The sequence below is a fragment of the Bison bison genome, unplaced genomic scaffold (assembly GCF_000754665.1).
Source record: "Bison bison bison isolate TAMUID 2011002044 unplaced genomic scaffold, Bison_UMD1.0 scf7180017864321, whole genome shotgun sequence".
Classification (NCBI taxonomy): Eukaryota; Metazoa; Chordata; class Mammalia; order Artiodactyla; family Bovidae; genus Bison; species Bison bison.
This window is the reverse complement of record NW_011494893.1, coordinates 133,389-143,283: the sequence shown is the minus strand read 5'-3', so window position 1 is coordinate 143,283 and position 9,895 is coordinate 133,389. Positions and strand designations below refer to the sequence as shown.

The following is a 9,895-nucleotide window of genomic DNA, read 5'->3' as shown; positions in this document are numbered from 1 at the left end:
GTTTTTTATTTAAAAGCTGGGACCTAATGAATTGTGGACAGAAGTAAAAGGAAGTGGAATCTATAACTACTGAAGCAAAAACACAAAACATTTTCTCTGCTTCTCCAACTGCCTAGAAAGAGAATGGGCATCCAGTTGACTGCTTGATCATGAGGATGGGCCCTTCAGTGACCTCAGCCTTTAAAAGGTCACTGATTTCCAGCCCTCCACACACTCTCCTGAATATGAACTTGGTTTCCTCTTTCCACTTAAGAAGTTTGGAGACCTCAGATCTCAGAGCCCTGACTTCTGAAGAGGGTGGTGTCAGGGGAAGACAGCAAGAGGAATGAATACCCAAGTAGGTAAACAGGGCAGAGAGACGTGAGAGAGAGCCTGGGAGAGGTAAATGGAGAGACCCTGGCATGCATATAGTTGGGAGCCTGTTGACATGGAGTCCCCAACAGAGTTGGCAGAGGATGGCCAGCTGTGGAGGAATGGAGCTGTTCAGCAAATTATAGAGCAGAGCACCAGGCAAGGGGGAGCAAGACAGAGCCCAGGTTCCTAACGCTGGAGGAAGGTGACAGTGTTGTCAGCCTACGGTCATAGCATGTTGTGTGTAGGTAGTACTAGGTTTCCAAAATTGCAAGCTTCATGGGAGCAGGGACAAGTTTTCCTCAATCTTACTCTCCAACACCTGAAATAAGCCCTGCTGTGTGGGGAAGCTTTTAGATGTTTGTTGATTAAAAAGAGAAAATACGACTGGGAGATTGTTGCATTTATCCAGCTGTGAGGTTCACAAATAATTATCCCTTTATTTGCCAGCTACTCTGTCAATGCTGTATCTCCCTGGTGGGGCTTTTCTACAGCAGCACAGTTTCCAAGTGGGATGGCTGTGATCTAGGAGTGACTGAGTCCTTTTGAAATCGATGTTGTGTCTACTGGAGAGAAAGAGACAGAAGTAGGGAGGCGAAGGAAGGAGATGAAGGGAGGGGAGGCATTTCCCGCAGTGTCTTCAGAGTTGCTGTAGTCTTCCTCCTGATTCGCAGCCATAGCTGTGGTCGGCAGAGCCCAGTACAGGCTGCAGTTCCGCCCTTGACATCCTGTGTTCTCTGAGCATTGGTTAGGAAGCATTCCTGGTTTATGAACATCATCTTGCCGCTTGGCTGTGGTTCTTTTTTTTTTTGTCTGGGATGGTTTGCATTTCCTTCTATCTGGATGGTCTACCTGAGACAACAAACAGGTCCTTTAAAACTTTCTATGGTGAAAAAAACAAAAGAGTCTTCACAGTTGAGGATCCCAGCCCAAAGTATCTGACAAAATCTGAACAACCAGTGTCTTTTTAGATTTAGTCGAATAATTGTCTTTTTCGCCTTTGACGGCTTGGGCCTTGCCTTTCACTCTAGCTCATCCAGGCACACACAGAGTTGCACTCTTTGTAGTTCTATTTTCATGATCTCCAAATCCTCATAAAATCCTATTCAAAGTGACCACGTGACTGCAATCCAGTGGAAAGGGATAGTCCCTAAGTGTCCCTAGTCAGAGGATCCCGTCTGTCTGCATTTACCACACCTACGTATCCAGCTGCCCTCTTGGAGGCACACTTCTGCTTCTTCAAATGCCTTTGGGGGTTGGGGCAGCCCAAAGTGATAGAAGGAAAGGGCTGCTCCCCTTCAGAGAAACTGACCCCCATCTGCTAAATGTTACTCTGCAGTTCTTTCCTACTGAAGAGCTCATGTTGGTCAGTTTTGTTTGTTTGTTTTCTTCCCCTTTTATGTGAAACAGAAATTGAGTGGATCTGAAGACATTAAAAGGTGTCTGGGTAGGGGGCTGGAGGGAGAAGGGGGTTTCCTCAGAGGATGGAATGTCCCAAGAGAAATCTCACTTATTGTGGGGGGGAAGTCCAGTTCATATTACATAATGGCGTCACTGTTCAACACTCTGTTGACAGTTTATTAATGTTTGTCAGTATTTTGATTAGTCATTCGTCTTTAAAGCCCTGTGCATTACAGAAAGACCATTACACACGAAGTGCTCCTCGGGCTCGATGACAGAGCGGGATCGTTTTCTTACCCACAGCAAGCACTGGTGGCTTCTCACTGACCACCTCTTGGTCTGCAGGGGGCTGTCTGCCTCCACCCAGACAGGACGGGTTCGGTCAGCGCGGCGCTGCCGTCCAAGCCCACACGTCCAGTGCTGTGTCCCGCACTCTGCCAGCCCTGCCACGCTGCATGCCCTTTCTGTGCAGGGCTTCCACTCCAGGCTGCAGGCACAACCGCTAGCACAGGAGTAGCTGCCGCAGGGAGGACAGGGTTACTCAGTGAACAGGAAGTGAGGGTGTATTTCTCTCACATCCAGTAACCCCTGAACGAGGGCAGGGGGCCTGTGGCCATGCACGCCCTGGTTCACCAACACACAACTTGCACACCGCACAGGCTGGAGCAGCTCTCCATCTAAAAACACCTGTACTTGACTTTATACTGACGTCTTTATACTTGACTTTATACTGACGTCCATTTCTCTCCCATTCTGCTCCAAAGTATAAGGGAGTGCTTATTTTACCACTCTTGTCATGAAAGCGTCCATGATGGTGTTTTAACCCTATCAAGGGCACAGTTTTGAAGGGGATATGAGATCTCTGTCTCTAAACAGAGAAAACTTTGTGACTTTTAAATGGCAGTCCCCCTCCCGCTTGTCACAGTTCTGTGAGGCAGACCAAGGACAAGGGCACTGTCTGTTGGAGACACAGATGACTGATCCATCAGACAGGACGACCTGTGGATATCTTTCCTCAACGCAGTGCTTTCAAAAACATGTACAGTTTTTTGAAGTATAGAATTTACCATATTGTTTTGGTTTCAGGTGTACAACAAAGTGATTCAGTTTTATATATATATACACACACACACACACACACAATTTCAGATTAATTTTCATTACAGGCTATTACAAACTATTGAATATCATAAAAATGTGCAATACGAGGTGAACTTTTGCTTTTAAAATCTCACTATTTTCATTGCAGTCATAACAACCAAGCCAGTGGGGCAGGAAGCTCTCTGCTTTGTGGTTGTTTTATTCAAGCCATGTATGAAGTTTCTTTCTGTTATAAAGGTACGTGTGTGGTTTTTTCCTTGAGTAACAGCAACTCTAGAACTTCAGAGTCAGTATAAGTGTTGTTCTGATCGCCAGAATCACACATCTGACGGTGATAGGCTCAGAGTGAAGGGCCTCCTCTGTGGGAGGCAGACTGTGCTCTCTTCTAGTTATTGAATAAAGTTTCACAGAGTGGAGGTAATAATCCCTTAGCCCTCTTTACCTAGTTTCTAAAGAAATACTTGGTCACTTTCTGTTCCTTTTAGTTGTAAACATTTTCTTATTCATAAAATGCTCAGTTGTCACGTAAAGAAGAGGGGAAGTTGGGTCCTTGCACTCGGCGTAGAGTGTCTTTCACGAGCGGACCCTTTTGTCCAGTGTGCCCTGGGTCTCTTTCTTTCTGAAATAGGTGTCCTGCTTCCTAGGAGCCCTTTACTCCTTGGCCGCGGGACGACTGGTGACCCTTGATCTGTGGTGTGTTTGGGAAAACGTACATTGGCTTTAAACGAGAGACAATACTTAATTGTTGTTTAAGCAATTGGTTTAAATTGTTTACACATGGCTTCCTGTTTATTTACAAATGGCTTCCTGTTTGTTTACAAATGGCTCCAGGCGTGCCACGTTGGAAAGGAGCCCTGCTTCCTCCACTACAGGACGGGTCTGGCGGTTTCCAGCAGGCACTGGTCTCTCCTCTGACCTCGTCATTGGCAGCTGGCACTTGCCAGAAGGGAAGCATTGGTTAAAGAAAAGTCAATGTTAGTATTTCTCCCTGAAGAAAAATACATATTGATCTTTCCCAAAACAAATCAATAGTTGTGTTAAGTTCAACTTGAGTATTTGCCATAGAAACTGCCTCAGAGCAACCATGAAAGCCTAATAGATTTTCCTTAAAATATTAAATCGAAGAGATCACAATGCTTTAATGAGTATTTATTTCAAGGGAAATAGACTCCTAAAAGTGGTTAGATTTTCATAAAGCAGGAGGTTTGAGTACAGAAGTGTTTTAATTCATACTCTTCTTTCTCCTCTCACACCCTCACCGCTTGCTCTCTGTCCTCAGCCCAGTCACTGCTCTGCAGGGAACAGGGTCATACATGTCCTCTGCAGCCCCGTTTCCAAGCACCGAGGTGGCATTTTTATTCGTTCAACTACCATTTGTTGAAAACCTACTATGTTCTACATATTGTGCCAGAAGCTGAGGATACAGAAATAAAACCCAAACTGTTCCCATGCTTAATTCACATTCATTCATAAGTTGTTTGGAAATAGGGACTTAATACATGAATGATTTCCATGTAACGTGGTACACTCTGAGCTTGTAAAGCTTGCTTTTATGGTAGAGGAGGTGCTCAGAACTGCCTCAGTGACTCTTCTTTTCTGTGAACGTAGGTGGCCTTCCATTTCCCACTTCTTGTGTGCGAGTTCTCTTCAAATGTATACACTCGTGTGCAAGTTCTCATCAAACACATACACTCGTGTGCATTTCAAGCACAGAGGTTCTGGTTATTCAGGGCTTGTCTTATTGCCACATCCAGGAACTCTCAGTTCATAAAATATTATTTTCAAGAGTGTTGGAACATATGGAATGATGCGATTCCCTCATGATTGGACATAACAAGGGCAGCCCTAGACTGTGCTCTTGCTTATGAGCGAAAACTGACAGGTACCATTGTCAAGACAAGACTGGACCTACAGGAACTGCAGATAAATGAAAGTGGCGTACGATATACAGGTTTGGGAAATATTCAGCCTGTGAAGAGAAAGCTTTTTCCCTTTTTCTTGAGGGAAATGTGGCCTTGAGAGATAGAAAGTTATGAGCTAAATCAGCAAATCAAATCTGGTGTATATTGAAGAAAATAAAATTGCAGAACTTGAAGGGCCTTTGAAGACCATCAGATTCTAGTCTAAGCTGCTGGACAACTGAGGCACCAAAATAAACAGTGGTTTCTTAGGGCCACACAGATACGCAGTAGCAGAATACACCTGCTGTCTCAGGCTTTCCCTCGTTATCCAGCCCATCCTCAGATACTCACACGCCTTCCCCCTAACCAGTGACCAGAAGGGCAGCTCACCACAACCCAGCCTTTCAGCCCTGCTCCCACTCCAAGCTAATCTTGTTTGGGTGGGCCAGTACTTGTGATACCATGATGTCCTGAACGTCCACCCTAGAAGGCTGGGTGAGATTCCAGCCGAAGGTAAGGAAGGCAACCGCTTCAGGTGGAAAGAGGTTCGTGAGCAGCAGCACAAAGTTGGCAGTAGTTTTTTCTGGGTTGCAAGGCAGGTGGTGGTGACGGGCAGGGTAGGTTAGGACAGTATAGACATCACTGAGCATCACTGATTAGGAAGCTTAGCCTGTCATCAGCACTGATGGAGGAAGAGGTGCGGAAGGGTGAGATCCACTCAAGCTGTTTCTGTAGCCTGGGGGGATTTACTAGCGTTCTAAACAAATGAGGCTGCAAGAGGGTATAAGGGAGAGTCGGCAGGAGCTGCAGGAGGGTATAAGGGAAAGTCGGCGGGAGCGCCAGCCAATGGTCTAACTGCACGGCAGACTGTGACACCTGCTGTGCAGACCCAAAGGTACAAAATGCAAAAGGAATGGTTTTTATCCCCGAGGAGCTTGCAGTTCCAAAGGGAACATGGACAGGGGGTCAACAGTTGCCATACTGTAACCTAAGTGCTGGGGGTAGGCGAGGGAAGCCCTGGAGTAGCACCACATCAGTGCTGCAGCAGGAAATGGAATGCAGTTGGCTAGCTCACGCGACCACAGTGAGGCATTACCTCGCGACAGTGTACCCAGGCTGAGGGCCACAGCAGACGCTGGCAGCAGGGGAGAGCGCGGGGGAGCCGCTGCCACACCTGCTCCTGAAGGGGAGACCACCAGAGGCCCAGTGGAGGCTGCAGCCGCGACACCAGGACACCTGACTGGAGCTGAGGGTGGGGAGTGCTGTGGGCTGAGTTGTGTCCCCAGCTGTATGTCGAAGTCAACCCAGCACCTCAGAATGTGACTGTGTTTGGAGAGAGGGTCTGTACAAAGGTGATGAAGGTGAAATGAGGTCCTGTGGGGGGGTCAGTCATGCCTGGTGTCCTTATAAGAAGGGGCGACCAGGGCACAGACCGCAGAGACGACTTCTTCGGGAGGACGCGGAGAACTTGGCCAAGGAGAGGATGCAGAAGGCACCAATCCAGCTGACACCTTGGTCTTGGACTTCTGGCTTCCAGAACCGTGGGACATGGATGTCCTGCTGTTAGAAGAGATGACAGCTGTTGCCTGTCCAGGCTGTGGTGCTTCGATATGGCAGCAGTTCTAGCAAACTAATACAGAGAAGGAAGCAGCCATGGCAGAACCATGATTCTGTCAGGGAGGCCATGGGGAAAGGTACCCTAGCCTCTCTTTCCAACGGCTCTGCGATCTCACTTAAAAAAAGCAACCTGGAGGCCGGCCAAGGAGCCTAAGTGACTTGCTCCACATTTGTACTCTCCCAGGGCTTTGCAGGACAGAGAAGGGTGAGAATGGATTCAGGGGGACAAATAGAAAATGATCAGCAGAGACATCTCATCAAGTTTTGAGAAATCGAGAAAGACTACATGGAGGAGGTGACTCTTGAACTGAGTATGGGAATAATAAAGGGGTTAACATGAATAGAGCACTGAGATTTCTTACACCATAGTATAAGTTATGTGTGGTGCTGTTTTCACCACCAGACCCTTGTGTTTACTATTTCTAGCTCAACCTAGCAGTTCAGAAAGGCTGGCATTACTTTCCCTTCTTACAGACAAGAGGCTGAGCAAACAGCTCAACCTGCCTCAAGCCTGTCCAGCTCAAGAGCGGCCCATCCAAGTTGCATCCTGGTAGCTGTCAGCCAGATGATGAAGCCTGGGTGAAGGACAGTCTGAAAGAGGATATTACAGACAAAAAGGCATGTTGCCAAGAGAGACAGTGGCATGCTGGGGACCTGCGGAGGTTTAGCAAGGTGACAACCGGAATGCAAAGTGGAGAGAAGCTAGACAGCAGTGCAAGGGGGGCAGGGCAGTGTAGAGACATCTTCATATGCCATGCCAGGAAATGCCGACTCCTTCTCAGAGAACTTGGGGACCCTTTGCAGGATTTGGATTTTAAAATGAGCATCTTCAGGGCTTTATGGAGGATAGCATTTTAGTAAGTGAGAGTGAAGACGGGGAGCTCTCTTAGAAGGCCATTGCCAGATGACAAGTAATGAGAACCTTCAATAAAGATTGGCAGTGGGGCCTGGTTTGGGAAAGGGGAGGAGGGAGAATTCATAAGACTTGAAGACTTACTAGATACAGGAAATTGGAAGAATTGAAGACCAAAGGTTTGCCCCCAGGTTCGTAGCTTGGGTACATACACATGTGGTGGCACCAGTCTCAGGGTGGGAACACAGGAGGACGAGGGCTGATGGGAGAGCGACAATTGTCTGATACGCTGAGTTTCACATGCCTCTGGGTCATCCAGGTAGAAAATACAGAGCTAAATTACACCAGGAAATACAGAAAACCCAGTGGTAACTTAAATTTTGTTGCATCTTATAAATCACAATATTTTGGTTGCTCTAAAAAGTGATTATTTTTCCTACCTTTGTTCTGAGAGGTAAGCAAATACCACCATGATTAGGTCATAGTTATAAGCATGTTATTTCAGTACCTTTTAAAACATGAAACTGTTGTTCCAATTTTACGTAAAGTACTAAAAATAGGTATTGGGAGATGGGACGATAGTAGTGAAAGTTGAATAAAATAAAGTCTTCCAGGAATAGCAGGTGGAGTTACAGAAATGAAACAAAAGAGTGACCCGGAGAGGATGGGATAAATGCGCACACGATGAGTCTCAAGTTTGCCTGCTGAACACCAGTGTGGTGGCTGAGCTGCTCAGAAGCCACACTCCGCCTGTTACAGAAAACAGCAGTGAGGGGACTTCTTGGTGGTTCAGTGGTTGAGTCCACCTGCCAATGCAGGAGACACGGGTTCCATCCCTAGTTCGGGATGATTCCACATGCCATGAGGCAGCTGAGCCTGTGTGCTGCAACTGCTGAAGCCCATGTGCCTGGAGTCCATGCTCTGCAACTAGAGGGGCCACCACAGTGAGAAGCCCACTCACCACAGCTGGAGAGAGCCCTCACACAGCAGAGAAGACCCAGCACAGCCAAAAAAAAAAATTAAAGACAAAGGAGTAGTATCTTATAAAAAAGAAAGACAGTAACAGTAGGCATAAAGGGCAGATAAAGGCAACTCTTACCCATGGGTAGAGCGCATTGTACACATCATGCAGTAGGCCTCTTTCTAGTGTGACGTTTCAAATTAGTCAGCTCAAAGAGGCAGCGCATAACGAGGAAGTGAACTGTGCAATACTGAAACTTGTGAAGATAATAAAAACGCCTATGTGTTCTAAAAAAGAGACTTCAAGGATGGCTTTATGAGATTTTAATTTGAAATCATTTATTTTATCACCCACCTCAACCTCAGTGCTTCGGTAGCTCTGACAACCCTAGTTGTGGTCAGCATATGCTCCTTGGAGCCAAGAAGTGTGTGAGAGGAATGGCTTTCAGTGGTCCTAAAAGCCCTTGGCAGAAGCCTTTGTGTGGTTACACTGTTGGTGCAAAAATGCCCCTAATATATAGCTGGCTAATAAGAAAGATAAGGCACTAAATATTGTATTTTCTTTATTACAATAAAATGTTGTATGCTTTTCTATGTCCTAATAATAACAGAAAGACAAGGAGTTGTGAACATCCAGAAAACAAGGAGTGTTTCTCCTACTCTAACAAGTGAGATCTAGATAAACCGTACAGTTGTAACTTGCCTTGAACCCATCAAAGACCTGAGGTTATAGGTTAACCAAACAGCTCCAAATCCAAGGAAAGGTAGGCCCTTTCAAGGCCTACCAGCACTTGCCCACCAGTGGGGGGACACAGTGGAAAGACGTCAGGCACCAGACAAGTAGGTAAGAGCTATGCTTTCTGTAACAGAAGGCACCAAAGGACATGAGGAGCGCCTGCGCCCTTCTGCAGGCTCATCCCACAGACTTTCACCACTTTCCCATCAGTGCGATCAGGGGTGGGAGGGGCAGGAGATTGAATAGAGCCCCCTCTCCCCGAGGGGGTGCAGACATGGAGGAGGAGGTGCTTCCACTCCAGGAGAACCGTGAGCCCCATCCAGATCTTTCTTCCTTGTGTGACTAAAGCTCTATGTCACGGGGAGAGCTTTGAAACATTGTCAGCCCTGGGGCACTAGTGAACGTGCATTGTGTCTGAAGAAAGTTTAGAAATAAAGCCCTCTATCTTTGGGGGAAGGACAGAAGACAGTCCTGCCCAGGACCCTGTACCAGGATCTCCTGCCACTGGGAGACGGCAGGGACTGCAACACACAGGGTTACCAGATTTAGCAATAAAAATAGAGCTAAATTTGAGTTTCACACGAACAATAAAAAATTTGTGTAAATATGCCACCTCCCAGTGGTAGACAATTCTTTCTTGTTCCTTAATGCTTACTGTCTTTGGATTCAAAACAGGGGAAAGTCTGTCATCCTGGTTCAGTGTGAGTCTCAGAAGGTGTGCCTGGGGCTCCAGGACTGGGCTTCTCCCCCTTCCCAGGGAGTCACATTGTTCTGCATATCTTTGGTAGGTCATGTGTGGGTAGGGTTGTCAGAAAAAAAAATTGTTTTTACATACATAATACATAATTTTTAGCATTAGTATGGGTTATTAACTTGATGCCTACAGGTCTATGATTCACTTACTGTACTCCCATTTTAACTGATCCAAAACTAAAGTTAAAAGAGGGTGTGTGAGTGCTAAGTTGCTTCAGTTGT

General features: G+C 46.5%; 1 long non-coding RNA gene across 5 annotated transcripts in view; it reads left to right on the top strand.

Moving 5' to 3' along the window:
• The window catches only part of LOC104998006, an 11,504-nt gene extending 3,513 nt beyond the window's left edge, over positions 1–7,991 (top strand). For 3 of the 5 annotated variants that reach the window (XR_826390.1, XR_826393.1, XR_826392.1), the window contains one exon: positions 3,002–7,991. This is a non-coding gene — a long non-coding RNA (uncharacterized LOC104998006). The remainder of the gene's footprint in view (positions 1–3,001) is intronic. The other 2 variants (XR_826394.1, XR_826391.1) reach the window with 2 other exon arrangements.
• Positions 7,992–9,895: the final 1,904 nt, after the last annotated feature.